Source organism: Pseudophryne corroboree, chromosome 7 (assembly GCF_028390025.1).
Source record: "Pseudophryne corroboree isolate aPseCor3 chromosome 7, aPseCor3.hap2, whole genome shotgun sequence".
NCBI classification, from domain to species: domain Eukaryota; kingdom Metazoa; phylum Chordata; class Amphibia; order Anura; family Myobatrachidae; genus Pseudophryne; species Pseudophryne corroboree.
In genome coordinates, this window is record NC_086450.1 from 281,483,208 (window position 1) to 281,501,498 (window position 18,291).

Sequence of the window (18,291 nt, forward strand, 5' to 3'; positions counted from 1 at the left end):
TGACCACTTCCATGTGAGATATTTTAACTCCACAGATTTAAGTGGTTCAAACCAATGTGACTTTTGGAACCCAAAACTACATTGAGATCCCAAAGTGCCACTGGAGGCACAAAAGGAGGCTGTATATGCAGTACCCCTTTTACAAACGTCTGAACTTCAGGGACTGAAGCTAGTTCTTTTTGGAAGAAAATTGACAGGGCCGAAATTTGAACCTTAATGGACCCCAATTTCAGGCCCATAGACACTCCTGTTTGCAGGAAATGTAGGAATCGACCCAGTTGAATTTCCTCCGTCGGGCCTTACTGGCCTCGCACCACGCAACATATTTTCGCCAATTGCGGTGATAATGTTTTTGCGGTTACATCCTTCCTGGCTTTGATCAGGATAGGGATGACTTCATCCGGAATGCCTTTTTTTCTTCAGGATCCGGCGTTCAACCGCCATGCCGTCAAACGCAGCCGCGGTAAGTCTTGGAACAGACAGGGTCCTTGCTGGAGCAGGTCCCTTCTTAGAGGTAGAGGCCACGGATCCTCCGTGAGCATCTCTTGAAGTTCCGGTTACCAAGTCCTTCTTGGCCAATCCGGAGCCACGAATATAGTGCTTACTCCTCTCCATCTTATCAATCTCAGTACCTTGGGTATGAGAGGCAGAGGAGGGAACACATACCCTGACTGGTACACCCACGGTGTTACCAGAGCGTCTACAGCTATTGCCTGAGGGTCCCTGAACCTGGCGCAATACCTGTCGAGTTTTTCCCAACGGTTTATAATCATGTGGAAGACTTCTGGGTGAAGTCCCCACTCTCCCGGGTGGAGGTCGTGCTGAGGAAGTCTGCTTCCCAGTTGTCCACTCCCGGAATGAATACTGCTGACAGTGCTATCACATGATTTTCCGCCCAGCGAAGAATCCTTGCAGCTTCTGCCATTGCCCTCCTGCTTCTTGTGCCACCCTGTCTGTATACGTGGGTGACTGCCGTGATGTTGTCCGACTGGATCAACACCGGCTGACCTTGAAGCAGAGGTCTTGCTAAGCTTAGAGCATTGTAAATGTCCCTTAGCTTCAGGATATTTATGTGAAGTGATGTCTCCAGGCTTGACCATAAGCCCTGGATATTCCTTCCCTGTGTGACTGCTCCCCAGCCTCGCAGGCTGGCATCCGTGGTCACCAGGACCCAGTCCTGAATGCCGAATCTGCGGCCCTCTAGAAGATGAGCACTCTGCAACCACCACAGGAGGGACACCCTTGTCCTTGGTGACAGGGTTATCCGCTGATGCATCTGAAGATGCGACCCGGACCATTTGTCCAGCAGGTCCCACTGGAAAGTTCTTGCGTGGAATCTGCCGAATGGGATTGCTTCGTAGGAAGCCACCATTTTACCCAGAACCCTTGTGCATTGATGCACTGAGACTTGGCTCGGTTTTAGGAGGTTCCTGACTAGCTCGGATAACTCCCTGGCTTTCTCCTCCGGGAGAAACACCTTTTTCTGGACTGTGTCCAGGATCATCCCTAGGAACAGAAGACAAGTCGTCGGAACCAGCTGCGATTTTGGAATATTGAGAATCCAATCGTGCTGCCGCAACACTACCTGAGATAGTGCTACACCGACCTCCAACTGTTCCCTGGATCTTACCCTTATCAGGGAATTGTCCAAGTAAGGGATAACTAAAATTCCCTTCCTTCGAAGGAATATCATCATTTCGGCCATTACCTTGGTAAAGACCCGGGGTGCCGTGGACCATCCATACGGCAGCGTCTGAACTGATAGTGACAGTTCTGTACCATAAACCTGAGGTACCCTTGGTGAGAAGGGTAAATTGTGACATGAAGGTAAGCATCCTTGATGTCCCGAGACATCATGTAGTCCCCTTCTTCCAGGTTCGCAATCACTGCTCTGAGTGACTCAATCTTGAATTTGAACCTCTGTATGTAAGTGTTCAAAGATTTTAGATTTAGAATCGGTCTCACCGAGCCGTCCGGCTTCGGTACCACAACAGTGTGGAATAATACCCCATTCCCTGTTGCAGGAGGGGTATCTTGATTATCACCTGCTGGGAATACAGCTTGTGAATGGCTTCCAAAACTGTCTCCCTGTCAGAAGGAGACATCGGTAAAGCCGACTTTAGGAAACGGCGAGGGGGAGACGTCTCGAATTCCAATTTGTACCCCTGAGATATCACCTGAAGGATCCAGGGGTCTACTTGCGAGTGAGCCCACTGCGCGCTGAAATTCATTGAGACGGGCCCCCCACCGTGCCTGATTCTGCTTGTAAAGCCCCAGCGTCATACTGAGGGCTTGGCAGAGGCGGGAGAGGGTTTCTGTTCCTGGAAACTGGCTGATTTCTGCAGCCTTTTTCCTCTCCCTCTGTCACGGGGCAGAAATGAGGAACCTTTTGCCCGCTTGTCCACGAAAAGACTGCGCCTGATAATACGGCGTCTTCTCATGTTGAGAGGCGACCTGGGGTACAAACGTGGATTTCCCAGCTGTTGCCGTGGCCACCAGGTCTGAAAGACCGACCCCAAATAACTCCTCCCCTTAATAAGGCAATACTTCCAAACGCCGTTTGGAATACGCATCACCTGACCACTGACGTGTCCATAACCCTCTACTGGTAGAAATGGACAACGCACTTAGACTTGATGCCAGTCGGCAAATATTCCGCTGTGCATCACGCATATATAGAAATGCATCTTTTAAATGCTCTATAGGCAAAAATATACTGTCCCTATCTAGGGTATCAATATTTTCAGTCAGGGAATCCGACCACGCCAACCCAGCACTGCACATCCAGGCTGAGGCGATTGCTGGTCGCAGTATAACACCAGTATGTACCCTCCTGCTTTCTATCAGCAGGATCCTTAAGGGCGGCCATCTCAGGAGAGGGTAGAGCCCTTACAAGCGTGTGAGCGCTTTATCCACCCTAGGGGGTGTTTCCCAACGCACCCTAACCTCTGGCGGGAAAGGATATAATGCCAATAACATTTTAGAAATTATCAGTTGTTATCGGGGGAAACCCACGCATCATCACACACCTTATTTAATTTCTCAGATTCAGGAAAACTACAGGTAGTTTTTCCTCACCGAACATAATACCCCTTTTTGGTGGTACTCGTATTATCAGAAATGTGTAAAACATTTTTCATTGCCTCAATCATGTAACGTGTGGCCCTACTGGAAGTCACATTTGTCTCTTCACCGTCGACACTGGAGTCAGTATCCGTGTCGGCGTCTATATCTGCCATCTGAGGTAACGGGCGCTTTAGAGCCCCTGACGGCCTATGAGACGTCTGGACAGGCACAAGCTGAGTAGCCGGCTGTCTCATGTCAACCACTGTCTTTTATACAGAGCTGACACTGTCACGTAATTTCTTCCAACAGTTCATCCACTCAGGTGTCGACCCCCTAGGGGGTGACATCACTATTACAGGCAATCTGCTCCGTCTCCACATAATTTTTCTCCTCATACATGTCGACACAAAAGTACCGACATACAGCACACACACAGGGAATGCTCTGATAGAGGACAGGACCCCACTAGCCCTTTGGGGAGACAGAGGGAGAGTTTGCCAGCACACACCAGAGCGCTATATATATATACAGGGATAACCTTATATAAGTGTTTTTCCCCTTATAGCTGCTGTATAGTTAATACTGCGCCTAATTAGTGCCCCCCTCTCTTTTTTAACCCTTTCTGTAGTGTAGTGACTGCAGGGGAGAGCCAGGGAGCTTCCCTCCAACGGAGCTGTGAGGGAAAATGGCGCCAGTGTGCTGAGGAGATAGGCTCCGCCCCCTTATCGGCGGCCTTATCTCCCGTTTTTCTATGTATTCTGGCAGGGGTTAAATGCATCCATATAGCCCAGGAACTATATGTGATGCATTTTTTTGCCATCCAAGGTCTTTTTATTGCGTCTCAGGGCGCCCCCCCCCCAGCGCCCTGCACCCTCAGTGACCGGAGTGTGAAGTGTGCTGAGAGCAATGGCGCACAGCTGCAGTGCTGTGCGCTACCTTGTTGAAGACAGGACGTCTTCTGCCGCCGATTTTCCGGACCTCTTCTGCCTTCTGGCTCTGTAAGGGGACCGGCGGCGCGGCTCTGGGACCCATCCAAGCTGGGCCTGTGATCGTCCCTCTGGAGCTAATGTCCAGTAGCCTAAGAAGCCCAATCCACTCTGCACGCAGGTGAGTTCGCTTCTTCTCCCCTTAGTCCCTCGATGCAGTGAGCCTGTTGCCAGCAGGTCTCACTGAAAATAAAAAACCTAAACTAAAACTTTCACTAAGAAGCTCAGGAGAGCCCCTAGTGTGCACCCTTCTCGTTCGGGCACAAAGATCTAACTGAGGCTTGGAGGAGGGTCATAGGGGGAGGAGCCAGTGCACACCAGATAGTCCTAAAGCTTTCTTTAGATGTGCCCAGTCTCCTGCGGAGCCGCTATTCCCCATGGTCCTTACGGAGTCCCCAGCATCCACTTAGGACGTTAGAGAAAAGTATTTGTTACTTTATGTATCCTGGCTTTGTAACAACAGCCCACTGCATGAGATTTCACAGAAATCCGCAGCCAAAGGCAAACTAACACTGCAGACTGCAGTCCCTATTAATGTCAATGGAGACTGCAGCCTTACCCCAATGTACCCAGCGCAAAACAACGAAAGAGAGGCATCTCACACACAAGAAATGTCAGCCTCTCAGAAGGAGTCTAAAAAATGTTGGAGACTCATCCATTATCCTGGGAATGTAATACAGGCACAGCAGATAGCGATACCGCTATCTCTACATAGTAGTACATAGCTAGGATAATCACAGAAAAGACGAAAAAAAAAAAAAACACAACTTATCCCCACTACGATAAACAATTTAAACAATTGTGCCACTTCCACTATTTTACTTCAGACTCACTACTGCTTTGTGTCCATTGAAAACTGACAAATATTTAACTTTCTATTAATATTCCATTGTGCTTTACAATCTACAACTTAATTATAAATCTGTAGTTAGAGAAAACACACAATGAATATTACCAGCTCTTTTCCACGCAATTCTTTTAATAGGCTATAGATCAACCAAATACACTATACAGTTCACAGCCTCTGCTGCAATAGCAGCTCTTGAAACAAAGGCAGTTGGGCAACTACACCTCTTTTAGCAAAATCACAAACACTGGCTTTAATGCCAAAGAGAGAAAAAAATGACCAAGTCCCTTAGCAAGTCAATGGCAACGGACTCAGACAACGAGCACCGATCTCCGCAGCCTTTGTTCAGTTCCCCACACACAGCTGGATATTACTAAAATCAGGACTGGTCATTTAAATCTCCCTTACAGATCTGGACACGTGGACCGTACAATGGGAGTAAGCACTCACTCATCTCTGCCCGGCCAGGCATCCTGCAGTCACTGGGATCAAACACATCTATAGGTTACAGATTAAGTTCATGGAGCCAACGTGCAACTCCGGGAAAAGCGTGCAGTAAAGTAGATCGTTAAACAAACTAAACTGCCATTCATAAAAACATACACTACCTTTTGTAGGGATATATCCAAAAGTACTGTATTCTATCCAATCACTCCGCTTCTCTGAAAGTACTAATCCACAAGGATGATAGTTTCCAGCCAGGTCTAATAGGCTGGGAGTAGCCAGATGTAAGTATATATCCCGCAGCTACTCTGCCCAGGAAGCGTGTGAATGAATGGAAGCCCTAGCACTTCCTCTCTCAATATGCTGCCACTCTCTTGTTGCCCTGGGGAGAGGCCAGCATTGGGAGAGGTACTAACTATGGATGTACTCCTGCCTCCTTACCCACCTAGAACGTTACACTGACCCGCCCTCAGTCCCCCCTTCAGCTGTGCACACAGCGCCACCAAGCGGACTCAACCCACTTCTGCAATCTTTTTCGTATAGTATAGTAGTAGTATAATATGTTAACTTGGAAATTATTGCCAAACGTTAGTCATTAATTGTGTACATATATTGTACACACCACTGCCGGTTATTAATATGAGATTTAACAAAACTGAATCTTAAATGTAATTTACAATAGAAACAAATATAAAAATAACTAAACAAATATTGCATACAGTAAACCAGTCACTGTGTGATGGCCCCCATATATCTGAGATGTAATGCCCGAATCCTCCTACGGGCGTGTCCGGGGTTTGGGAATATTAAACAAGTTTAAAAATCCCATTCCCCTGATCCCGACCTTTTGCTCCCACTACCCATTGCTGTGAAAGGGGAGAACCGGAGTATCACTGACCTGGTCTGGAAGTGCTGTGGACTCGGGGCTTCTTCCGGTGACCGGGAAGAGGAACCGCTACTGGGTCGCAGCAGAGATGGCCGGATGTAGGTCTTCCTCATGCAGGATTAGGACGGTAGGCAGAAGGCACGGGTGGGCGCTTGAAGGTCTCCTGAAAGACAAGACTTGTAAAGGTGCTGATGAATTGGTGGAGAGTACCAAAAGCTCACCGTGAGCGATGTTGTGGCACTGAAATGCTAGAGGTACTGAGGTGTTTGAAGGCGCTGAGGCGCTTAGAGACGCTGAGGTGCTTTGAGGCACGGAGGTGCTGGAGGCACGGAGGTGCTGAGGCACGGAGATGCTGAGGCACGGAGGTGCTGAGGCACGGAGATGCTGAGGCACAAAGGTGCTGAGGCACGGAGATGCTGTAGGCATGGAGGTGCTGAGGCACAGAGGTGCTGAGGCACGGAGATGCTGGAGGCACGGAGGTGCTGGAGGCACGGAGGTGCTGAGGCACGGAGGTGCTGAGGCACGGAGGTGCTGAGGCACGGAGGTGCTGAGGCACGGAGGTGCTGAGGCACGGAGATGCTGGAGGCACGGAGCTCTGGAGATCACAGGTACAGTAGTAGTAGCGATGATACTCAGGCGCCGGAGCTCTGCCCGGCGTCTGAATTTGTACTTCCCGCCAGCACCTGATTGGAGGAGCGCCGATGACGTCACCCGTCCCCAGTGAACGTCGGGCACACCCGCGACGTCCACACTACGGGCGCCGGACGGAGCGCCGGGAGGCAGAGGCCGCCAGCGAGGACGACCGCCCGGTCAGCCAGCACCCCCGGAGAGACAAGGCCGGCGGCCGCGGCGGCGGTATGACAGTACCCCCTCCTCTAGGAGTGGCCCCTGGACACTTTCCTGGCTTCGTAGGATGTCTAGAATGGAAAATCCGGATTAGTCGAGGAGCCGAGACCTCAGAAGCCTTTATCCAACTTCTCTCCTCAGGACCGTACCCTTTCCATTCCACCAGATATTGCAGATTCTTGTGAAGGTAACGAGAGTCCAGAATTGTTTTGATCTCGAAGTCTGTTCCTGTTTCAGCTTCCACTGAGGTGGGGCTAGAGGACTTTGAATGAAAACGATTAAGGACGAGAGGACGAAGAAGAGAAACATGGAAGGCATTTGGAATACGTAGGTGAGAAGGTAAACCCAACTTACAGACCACAGGATTCAGGACTTGTAGCACAGGGTAAGGACCGATGAATCTTGTAGCAAATTTCATAGTGGGCACCTTCAACCGGAGATTACGTGTGGACAGCCATACCCTATCACCAACCTTGTATTGAGGAGCGGCTCGTCGTTTCCTATCGGCGAAGAACTTGTATCGGACAGAAACCTTTTTAAGACTAGCATGAATCCTACACCAAATTTGTCTGAAGTGCAGTAGAGTGGACGTTACAGCTGGAACCTCTTCTGTCGGAAGACTTGGTAATTCCGGAACTCGTGGATGGAACCCATAGTTGACGAAGAACGGAGACTCACCAGTAGAAGAATGAAATGAATGGTTATGGGCAAACTCCGCCCAAGGTAACAACTCCACCCAGTTGTCCTGTGAAGGGGAGAGATAAAGGCAAAGGAAAGTCTCTAGATCTTGATTGACTCGTTCCGTTTGACCATTCATTTGGGGATGATAGGCGGATGAAAACTTAAGTTTAATCTGTAAGGCCGGGCAGAGGGCTTTCCAAAACCTTGCGGTGAACTGTACCCCTCGATCAGAGACTATTTCCTGAGGCAAACCCATGCAACCGAAAATGTTCTCAGATGAATAGTAGGGTAAGTTTAGGAGCTGTCGGCAGACCAGTCAATGGAACGAAGTGCGCCATCTTCGAGAAACGGTCGACGATCACCCAGACGGTGTTGCAACCTTTGGAACAGGGCAAGTCAGTGATGAAGTCCATGGAAATGTGAGTCCAGGGTTTCACAGGAATGGGCAGAGGACGAAGCAACCCAGCAGGCGAGGAGATTTATGTTGTGTACACTGTGGACAAGAATTAACGTAATCCTGTACATCCTTCCTCATGGTGTCCCACCAGTAAGATCTTTGCAGAAACTTGTACATCTTCTGGGCGCCGGGATGACCGGAAAACTTGGAGATATGGGCCCACTGTAGTATTCTCGGCTGGAATCTAGCTGGTACGGACATTCTTCCAGGAGGAGGAGCTGGAGTAGTTGAAGCAGCGGAGACAGAAATTGGATTTAGAATTAAACTCCGCTCGAAAGAATCATCCTCGTCTGTGGAAATTTGTGAACGGGACAGTGCATCCGCTTTAGTATTGAGAGTCCCGGCCCGGTACTTGATAACAAAAGAAAATCGAGTAAAGAAAAGTGCCCATCTCGCTTGGCGGGGATTCAAGCATTGTGCGGATTTGATATACAACAAATTTTTGTGATCCATGTAAATGGTAATCACGTGTTTGGCCCCTTCTAAGAGATATCTCCACTCATCCAAGGCAGATTTAATTGCCAAAAGTTCCTGGTCTCCAATAGTGTAATTTCGTTCGGCCAGAGAGAATTTACGAGAGTGGAAGCCACACGGATGTAATTTCTTATCTGAGGAGTACTGAGAGAGAACGGCCCCAACTCCAACCGAAGATGCGTCAACTTCTAGGAAGAAAGGTTCATCAAAATTTGGTTGTTGGAGAACTGGAGCGGACATGAAAGCTAACTTCAAGTGGGAAAAAGCCTCAATGGCTTCGGGAGGCCACAAACTCGGATTCGAGCCCTTTCTCGTCAAGGCAGTAATGGGCGCAACAATGGTGGAGAAACCCCTAACGAATTTCCTGTAGTAATTCGCAAAGCCCAGGAATCTTTGTATTGCTTTTAAAGAGAGAGGCTGAGTCCAGTCACGAATGGCAGAGAGCTTCTCCGGATCCATGCGAAGCTCCGTCCCCGAGATGATATACCGAGGAACGGAATTGATGTTACTTCGAAGGTACATTTGGAGAGCTTAGCATAGAGATGATTCTCTCGTAAACGGTGGAGCACTTCTTTGACTTGAGTCCTGTGTTCAAGAAGATCTTTGGAAAAAATCAGTATGTCGTCCAAATATACCACAACACTTTGATATAACATGTCTCGGAAGTTTTCGTTGACGAATCCCTGGAAGACAGCAGGAGCATTACTAAGGCCGAACGGCATCACCAGGTATTCGTAATGCCCATCCCGGGTATTGAAGGCGGTCTTCCATTCATCCCCTTCTCGGATGCGTATAAGATTATAAGCTCCCCTCAAGTCGAGTTTGGAGAAAACGCGGGCGCCACGAACCCTATCAAATAACTCTGTGATTAGTGGCAAGGGGTATTTATTCTTGATGGCGATATCGTTTAAGCCGCGGTAGTCGATACATGGTCTCAACCCCCCGTCCTTCTTCTTCACGAAAAAGAAGCCCGCTCCAGCAGGGGAGGAAGAGAGGCGAATGAATCCCTTGAGCAGATTGGACTTAATATAGTCCGACATAGCTTGAGTCTCGGGAAGTGACAGAGGATATGTGCGGCCACGGGGTGGCATCTTCCCTGGGACAAGGTCAATAGGGCAGTCCTAAGGCCTATGAGGTGGTAACTGATCAGCCGCCTGTTCCGAAAACACATCCTTGAACCCTTGATACGCCTCCGGAATATGCTCTTCATCCGACTTAGAAGAGACACGGAGCGGACAAATGGGAGTGAGACAGTTAGCGTGACAAAAAGAACTCCAAGACAGAATTTGAGAAGACCTCCAGTCAATGTGGGGATTATGAATTTTGAGCCAAGGCATTCCAAGGACCAGATCGTGATGCATTTCCGGAATCACCAAGAGTTCCAGACATTCTTGATGTAGAGCCCCGACATGCAGCTTAACTGGCTCCGTGCGCCACGTTATGAGACCCTTGGAAATTCTAGTACCGTTGATAGCCGTCAACGAAATAGGCCGCTCGATAGGCCGTACCTTTAAATCCATGCTTTGGACACAGGAGGAAGAAACGAAGTTCCCCGCAGCTCCCGAATCCAACAGGGCTTCACAAGACTTGGAGACTGAATTGGTGATTAAAGACACAGGAAGCAAACAATCCAAAATTGGAGAAGATTTAGTCGTGACCTCCAACTTGACTTCTCCGGAACAAGCTAGGCCTGCCCGTTTCCCGGACGGGATTTACAAAACTTAAGGAAATGATCTGCGGCTCCACAGTAAAGGCAAAGTTTACCCTCACGACGACGCTGTCGTTCCTCCGGAGACAGTCGGGATCGGTTAATTTGCATGGGTTTGTCTGAGCTGGGCCCAGCCGCCGGTCTAGGAGTAGGATGCCGGAACCTGGAACGATCTGAACGGCTACGTTCTCCTCCACGCTCCTGCATCCGAAGATCCACCTTGACGCAAAGGGAGATCAACTCTTCTAATGGATCTGGCAGATCCCTAGTGACCAACTCATCTTTCAGCCGGTCGGAGAGACCCGTTCCAGAAGGCAGCCCTCAGAGCGCCATTATTCCAGCGAAGTTCAGAGGCAATGGTCTGGAAATGAACCACGTACTGACCCACGGAACGGGAGCCCTAACGAACACGGAGCAAGTCGGAAGAAGCAGCGGTCATCCTGCCGGGCTCGTCGAAGATTCTTCGAAAGGACGTGATGAAGTTGGTGTAGTTGGAAACCACGGGATCAGATCGTTCCCATAACGGAGACTCCCAATCCAACGCTGACCCTTCAAGCAGGGAAATGATATACGCTACCTTAGAGCGATCCGTAGGGAAATTATGAGAGAGAAGCTCGAAGTGCACCTCGCACTGATTTAGAAAACCACGGCAATTCTTTGGGTTCCCATTATAGCGGGAAGGAGTAGGAAGCTGAAGACGTGACCTGGTACCAGCCGGAGGTTGGACATTACTGGAAACAGCAACTGGAGCAGTCACGGGAACTGGAACCGGAATTACGGAAGCTAATGATGCTTGAATTTGATCCAATCGGCCGGACAATTCCTGGAGATATTGCATCACCTGGCCCTGTGTCGCCTCTTGAGTCTGAACTCGGGAAGCCAAACTTTGGATGGCGCTCGACTCTGTGTTCTGATCCCCCGGATCCATGGGGCCTGAGTATTCTAACACTGACCTGGTCTGGAAGTGCTGTGGACTCGGGGCTTCTTCCGGTGACCGGGAAGAGGAACCGCTACTGGGTCGCAGCAGAGATGGCCGGATGTAGGTCTTCCTCATGCAGGATTAGGACGGTAGGCAGAAGGCACGGGTGGGCGCTTGAAGGTCTCCTGAAAGACAAGACTTGTAAAAGTGCTGATGAATTGGTGGAGAGTACCAAAAGCTCACCGTGAGCGATGTTGTGGTGCTAGAGGCACTGAGGTGCTAGAGGCACTGAAATGCTAGAGGTACTGAGGTGTTTGAAGGCGCTGAGGCGCTTAGAGACGCTGAGGTGCTTTGAAGCACGGAGGTGCTGGAGGCACGGAGGTGCTGGAGGCACGGAGATGCTGAGGCACGGAGATGCTGAGGCACGGAGGTGCTGAGGCACGGAGATGCTGAGGCACGAAGGTGCTGAGGCACGGAGATGCTGGAGGCACGGAGGTGCTGAGGCACGGAGATGCTGGAGGCACGGAGGTGCCGAGGCACGAAGATGCTGAGGCACGAAGGTGCTGGAGGCACGGAGGTGCTGAGGCACGGAGATGCTGAGGCACGAAGGTGCTGAGGCACGGAGGTGCTGAGGCACGGAGATGCTGGAGGCACGGAGCTCTGGAGATCACAGGTACAGTAGTAGTAGCGATGATACTCAGGCGCCGGAGCTCTGCCCGGCGTCTGAATTTGTACTTCCCGCCAGCACCTGATTGGAGGAGCGCCGATGACGTCACCCGTCCCCAGTGAACGTCGGGCGCACCCGCGACGTCCACACTACGGGTGCCGGACGGAGCGCCGGGAGGCAGAGGCCGCCAGCGAGGACGACCACCCGGACAACCAGCACCCCCTGAGAGACAAGGCCGGCGGCCGCGGCGGCGGTCTGACACGGAGGCTGTGGCATCACGGCAGTGTCGGGATACGTATAAGGACACATCTGTATGAGTAATTACACAATTACAGGTGTAATTATCAGCATTGTAGGACATGTTATGTCCTCCCACCTTTTCCTGGGAAACGTCTAATTTCCTTAGCACAAGGTAATATTGAATAGCTACAAGTGAACCAGATAATACCGAAAGAGCCGATTCCACTCTAAACTGTGGGCACCCACAAAGTTGCCATTGGGGTGAGAGGGCACATAAATGGAAAACATAGGTGATCACCAGACAAAAAGTACCCGTCCCCTTTATAAAATGTTTGTCCCTGAACAGGGGTGTATCTAGGGGTCTGATCGCCCCTGGCAAAGTAAGGTACTGGCGCCCCCCATGTTTGAAATAGGGAAGGTGCATGTGCAAAAAAGGGACATGATCTTGTGGGAAAGGGGCATGACCATACAATAGTTCCCCCAATTCAAATTACGCTACACAATAGTAACCCTTATACACATCATGCCCACACAGTAGCAGTTCCCTTTACACATTATGCCCACTCAGCAATTCTTCTAATACTGAGGAGACATCAGCAGTGCCTGGCCTGGCTGAGGACGCAATGCCACCCAAGGCCAGGTAGTATAATCAAATAGTAGTGCAAAGAGGTGCAGTGCAGAGCACTACCCAGTGGTGTAAGTAGAAAAAAAATGTAAGCGGTACTGTGTGCGTGCGCCAAATGCGTGCACCGGACAAAAAATGAGTGTGGCCACATGCCACATGGGGAGTGGCCAATGAAAATGGGGGTGTGATACACGTATGATCCCAATGCTGCAGTGCCAGATACACATATGCCCCCAATAGTGCCAGATACACACATGCCCCCACAGTGCAAGATATGCCCCCCATGGTGCGAGATATGCCCCCACGGTGCCAGATATGCCCCCACAGTGCTAGATGTGCCCCCACAGTGCCAGATTCACATATTCCCCCACGTTGCCAGATATGCCCCCACATTGCCAGATACACATGCCTTCACAGTACCAGATATGCCCCCACAGTGCCAGATGTGCCCACACAGTGCTAGATATGCCCCCACAGTGCCAGATACACATATGCCCCCACAGTGCCAGATAAGCCCTCGTGGTGCCAGATATAACACACAGTCATATAGTCATAGTCCCCAGCACATAGCCATAGTCCCCTCCCAGTAAATATCCATAGCCCCCACCTCCCCAAGCAATAGCCGTAGTCTCCCCAGCACATAGCCGTATTCTCCACCTCTCCCAACAGTCATACAGTAGTCCCCACCCCCCTTCCATCACATAACAATAGTTCCCTGCCAGCATAGATAGCCATAGTCCCCCTCCCTGCACATTGCCCCTCACCTCCCCAGGCTCATACAAATAGTACCCATCCCCCTCCCAGCACATAGCTGTAGTCCGCCCTTAGCTAATTGTAGTAGTCTCCCCCACTCCCAGCATATACATAGCCTCCCCACACAGCACATAGCCCTAGTCCCCACCCCACAAGATCCCAACAGATAGCCGTAGTGTCTAGCAATACCTGCAGTGCCAAGCTGCCTGGAATGGAGGGCGGAGGATCACTCTGCAAGCAGGAGCTGGCGCCGGCGCCCCTGGCGAGTGCCATACTGGCCAATGTGTAGATACACCCCTGTCCCTGAATTTATGGATGCCAGGTTGGGGGCAGTGGTGAATTTCCCATTAGTCACATAAGGCACATGCCTAGAGGCGCCACCTGGACGCTTGTGTTGGTAATGTCAGCACAAAAAGTACCAGTAACTAAAATATTTCCACTGTACTGTACTATATGCCATCTTGAATGGGGATGCAGTTTATTTGCCGTCAGACGGGATCCCAGCTGTTAGGATACCGACGCCAGAATCCCAACTGCTGACAATACCGACAGCCGGTATCTCGCCTCAGCCACACAGGGGCTATTCCCACTCATAGGAGTCCACGACACCCATAGAGTGGGAATAGAACCTGTGGCGAGCTCAGCAAGCCGCAAGGGAATTCTTTGTGCTCGCCGCGCTGCCAGCATACCGACAGCCAGGATGTCGTTGTCGGTATACTAACGGCCGGCATCCTGACTGTTGGTACTGAACCCCTTGAAAGGAGTGTAAATGGGTAGGACATGCGCATACTGGCCCTCATTCCGAGTTGATCGGTCGCAAGGCGAATTTAGCAGAGTTACACACGCTAAGCCTACGCCTACTGGGAGTGTATCTTAGCTTCTTAAAATTGCGACCGATGTATTCGCAATATTGCGATTACAAACTACTTTGCAGTTTCTGAGTAACTTCAACCTTACTCTGCCTGTGCGATCAGTTCAGTGCTTGTCGTTCCTGGTTTGACGTCACAAACACACCCAGCGTTCGCTCAGACACTCCCCCGTTTCTCCAGCCACTCCTGCGTTTTTTCCGGAAACGGTAGCGTTTTCATCCACACGCCCATAAAACGCCTTGTTTTCGCCCAGTAACACCCATTTCCTGTCAATCACATTACGATCGCCGGAGCGATGAAAAAGCCGTGAGTAAAAATACTATCTTCATTGTTAAATTACTTGGCGCAGTCGCAGTGCGAATATTGCGCATGCGTACTAAGCGGATTTTCATTGCGATGCGATGAAAAATACCGACCGATCAACTCGGAATGAGGGCCACTGCCCCTGTAAGCTGTCCTACTCAGTAAATATGTATACATAAATATAAATGAAAAAATAAGATTTTAAACCTACCGGTAAATCTATTTCTCCTAGTCCGTAGAGGATGCTGGGGACTCAATAAGGACCATGGGGTATAGACGGGCTCCGCAGGAGATAGGGCACCTAAAAAGAACTTTGACTATGGGTGTGCACTGGCTCCTCCCTCTATGCCTCTCCTCCAGACCTCAGTTAGAGAACTGTGCCCAGAGGAGATGGACAATACAAGGCAGGATTTAGCAATCCAAGGGCAAGATTCATACCAGCCCACACCAATCATACCATGTAACCTGGTACATACATAACCAGTTAACAGTATGAACAAAAACAACAGTAACGGTCCAAGACCGATGTCAACTGTAACATAACCCTTATGTAAGCAACAACTATATACAAGTCTTGCAGAGTTTCCGCACTGGGACGGGCGCCCAGCATCCTCTACGGACTAGGAGAAATAGATTTACTGGTAGGTTTAAAATCTTATTTTCTCTTACGTCCTAGAGGATGCTGGGGACTCCGTAAGGACCATGGGGTTTATACCAAAGCATCCAATCGGGCGGGAGAGTGCGGACGACTCTGCAGCACCGACTGAGCAAACGCTAGGTCCTCATCAGCCAGGGTATCAAACTTGTAGAATTTAGCAAAAGTGTTTGACCCCGACCAAGTCGCCGCTCGGCACAGTTGTAAAGCCGAGACGCCTCGGGCAGCCGCCCAAGAAGAGCCCACCTTCCTAGTGGAATGGGCCTTAACCGAATTTGGTACCGGCAATCCAGCCGTAGAGTGAGCCTGCTGAATCGTATTACAGATCCAGCGAGCAATAGTCTGCTTTGAAGCAGGAGCGCCAATCTTATTGGCCGCATACAGGACAAACAGAGCCTCTGTTTTCCTAATTCTAGCCGTCCTGGCTACATACATTTTTAAGGCCCTGACTACGTCCAGGGATCTGGAATCCTCCAGGTCACCAGTAGCCACAGGCACCACAATAGGTTGATTCATATGGAACGACGAAACCACTTTAGGCAAAAATTGCGGACGTGTCCTCAATTCAGCTCGATCCACATGAAAAATCAAGTAGGGGCTCTTGTGTGATAGAGCCGCCAATTCTGACACTCGCCTTGCTGATGCTAAGGCCAACAACATGACCACCTTCCAGGTAAGAAATTTCAACTCAACCTTGTTAAGCGGTTCAGCGGTTCAAACCAGTGTGATTTTAGGAACTGCAACACCACGTTCAGGTCCCATGGTGCCACTGGAGGCACAAAAGGGGGCTGGATGTGCAGCACTCCCTTTACAAACGTCTGGACTTCTGGAAGAGAAGCCAATTCCTTCTGAAAGAAAATCGAGAGGGCCGAAATCTGTACCTTAACCGAGCCTAATTTCAGGCCCATATCCACTCCTGTCTGTAGGAAGTGGAGAAGACGACCCAGATGAAAATCTTCCGTAGGTGCATTCTTGGTCTCACACCAAGACACATACTTTCGCCAGATACGGTGATAATGTTTTATCGTCACCTCCTTCCTAGCCTTTATTAAAGTAGGAATGACCTCTTCCGGAATCCCCTTTTTTGCTAGGATTCGGCGTTCAACCGCCATGCCGTCAAACGTAACCACGGTAAGTCTTTAAATACACAGGGCCCCTGCTGCAACAGGTCTTCCCTCAGAGGAAGAGGCCAGGGGTCTCCTGTGAGCATTTATTGTAGATCCGAGTACCAGGCCCTTCGAGGCCAGTCTGGGACAACGAGTATCGTCTGTACTCTTCTTCGTCTTATGATCCTCAACACTTTCGTGATGAGAGGAAGAGGAGGAAACACGTAGACCGATTCGAACACCCACGGTGTTACCAGTGCGTCTACTGCTACTGCCTGAGGGTCCCGAGATCTGGCGCAATACCTCCAAAGTTTTTTGTTGAGGCGTGACGCCATCATGTCTATTTGAGGAGTTCCCCAAAGACGTGTTACGTCTGCAAAGACTTCTTGATGAAGTCCCCACTCTCCTGGATGGAGATCGTGTCTGCTGAGGAAGTCTGCTTCCCAGTTGTCCACTCCCGGAATGAAGACAGCCGACAGAGCGCTTACATGATTTTCCGCCCAGCGAAGGATCCTTGAGGCTTCCGCCATCGCGACTCTGCTTCTTGTCCCGCCTTGGCGGTTCACATGAGCCACTGCTGTGACATTGTCTGATTGAATCAGAACCGGAAGGTTTCGAAGAAAACTCTCCGCTTGTCGAAGGCCGTTGTAAATGGCCCTGAGTTCCAACACATTGATGTGTAGACAGGACTCCTGGTCTGACCAAAGACCCTGAAAAGTCTTTCCCTGTGTGACCGCTCCCCATCCTCGGAGGCTCACGTCCGTGGTAACCAGGATCCAGTACTGAATCCCGAACCGGCGACCCTCCAGCAGGTGAGCACTTTGCAACCACCACGGGAGGGACACTCTGGTTCCTGGGGACAGAGTTATTTTCCGATGTAAGTGCAGATGGGACCCGGACCACTTGTCCAGAAGGTCCCATTGAAAAGTCCTTGCATGGAACCTTCCGAAGGGAATGGCCTCGTAGGCCGCCACCATTTTCCCCAGAACTCGAGTGCATTGGTGAACTGACACCCTTTTCGGTTTTAGCAGGTCTCTGACCATGTTCTGGATGTCTAGGGCTTTCTCTATTGGGAGGAAGACCTTCATTTGTTCCGTATCCAGTATCATACCTAGGAACGGTAGTCGAGTTGTCGGAATCAACTGTGACTTCGGTAGATTTAGAATCCAACCGTGTTGCTGGAGCACTCTCTGAGAGAGCGCCACACTGCTCAGCAATTTCTCCCTTGATCTCGCTTTTATCAGGAGATTGCCCAAGTATGGGATAATTGTGACTCCATGCTTGCGCAGGACCACCATCATTTCCGCCATTATCTTGGTGAAAATCATCGGGGCCGTGGAAAGTCCAAACGGCAACGTCTGAAATTGGTAATGACAATCCTGTACAGCGAATCTCAGGTATTCCTGATGGGGGGCATATATGGGGACATGAAGGTACGCATCCTTTTTGTCCAGAGACACCATAAACTCCCCCTCCTCCATGTTGGCTATTATTGCTCTGAGAGATTCCATTTTTTTTAACTTGAATCTTTTTATGTACAGGTTTAGGGATTTCAGATTCAAAATCGGTCTGACCGTACCGTCCGGTTTCGGGACCACAAATAGGGTTGAATAGTAACCTCTTCCCTGCTGGTGCAGGGGAACCTTGATTATCACTTGCTGTATACACAGCGTTTGAATTGCAGCTAACACTACATCCCTTTCCGATGTGGAAGCTGGTAGGGCCGATTTGAAAAATCGGCTAGGGGGCCCATCCTCAA

At 50.2% G+C, this 18,291-nt stretch overlaps 1 protein-coding gene across 3 annotated transcripts in view; it reads right to left on the reverse strand.

Annotated features, from left to right (window-relative positions):
- The window catches only part of MYO1B (myosin IB), a 518,726-nt gene extending 512,951 nt beyond the window's left edge, over positions 1-5,775 (reverse strand). For 2 of the 3 annotated variants that reach the window (XM_063934156.1, XM_063934153.1), the window contains exon 1: positions 5,508-5,775. The gene's annotated coding sequence lies outside the window, so the exon portion shown is untranslated. The remainder of the gene's footprint in view (positions 1-5,507) is intronic. The other variant, XM_063934155.1, reaches the window with a different exon arrangement.
- Between the last annotated feature and the right edge of the window lie 12,516 nt (positions 5,776-18,291).